The sequence below is a fragment of the Carlito syrichta genome, unplaced genomic scaffold (genome assembly GCF_000164805.1).
Source record: "Carlito syrichta isolate Samal-C Ts95f unplaced genomic scaffold, Tarsius_syrichta-2.0.1 Scaffold304274, whole genome shotgun sequence".
In the NCBI taxonomy this organism is placed as follows: Eukaryota; Metazoa; Chordata; class Mammalia; order Primates; family Tarsiidae; genus Carlito; species Carlito syrichta.
In genome coordinates, this window is record NW_007248370.1 from 1,081,819 (window position 1) to 1,083,195 (window position 1,377).

Below are 1,377 nucleotides of genomic sequence, written 5' to 3' on the forward strand. Positions count from 1 at the left end.
TCTGGCCGCTCCCGGCCCCCGCAGCCTCGCCTGCTGGGCTCCGGCGATCCTACTGCCTCAGCCTTCCGAGTAGCCACAATTACAGGCATGCGCTACCACGCCTGGCTGATTTTTGATTTATTGTAGATCTGAGGTCTCGCTGCCCAGGCGGGTCTCGAACCCGCGGGCTCAGGCAATCCACTCACCTCAGCCTCCCAAAGGCGTGGGATTATAGGCTGAGCCACCGAGCCCAGCTAAAGACTATTTTTAATATTTAAGATAGTCATACATTTTTTAAAAAGATACAAAGAATATAAGTGGATATCAACATGTACATAAATTTTGAAAATTAAGTAAAGCTCAAAATTTTCCATTTGCTTTTTAAAAATTTAAACAAACACTAGTAAATACTTTAAAAAATCTGTTTGAAATTCCATCAGCAAATGTCCACATTGTTGCCAATGGGAAAAAAGGCAACATTTTTTGTGTAGGCAGAATTCTAAGATGGTTCCCCCAAATCATCACTTTCTGGTGTTCACAACTGATTGTGGGTAGAACCAGTGAACATAATAAGATATTCAGTAATTATGTTACTTTATAAAGCAAAATGAAGTATGCTGATGCAATTAAGGTACCTAATCAATTGATTCTGTGTTGAGCGTTAGCAGGCATTCTCTTGCTGGCCATTGAGAAATAAGTTGCCATGAGTCCTAGGAGCCACAATGAACTGAATTCTGCCAACAGTCTGAATAAGCATAGAAGAAGACCCTGAGATCCAGATAAGAACCCAGCCCTGATTGACACCAAGATTTCAATTTCATTTCACTCTGAGCTGTGAACCCAGAGGAGCCCTGGCCGGATTTCTGATCTAAAAGATTGCAGTAATAAATGGGAATTGGTTCAGGTCACTAAAATTGTAACAGTTTGTAAAAGCTGCAATGGAAATCTAATGCTGTCTTCATGCACATTATGACAAGAACTACGTATTCAAAATATAGGCATAATTACAGTTTCTAATCTATATAGAGATATAGATTACCACCCTGCTTTGCACAGTGTTGAAAATATTACATGGAACACGTATAAGAGCTATGAGTACAGTGCCAGGCACGGGAGAAATGGCCATTAAATAGTAGTTCTCATCATTAAGCCAAGACCTTGTTCATGGCCACAGGCAAAGCAAATTAGAAGCTTTCTATGTTATAATTATTAGTTAATATTTAGTCTTATTGGTCTGATGAAGAACAATCAACCTGCTTTGACAACAACTGCTGAAATCTGAAGGTAACATGTCAAAAGCTCATGTATCATAACCCTAGACTTCTTCTTGAGAAAGTGGCAGAAAAGAGTGAGAGAGAGAGGAAGGAAGGAAGGAAGGAAGGAAGGAAGGAAGGAAGG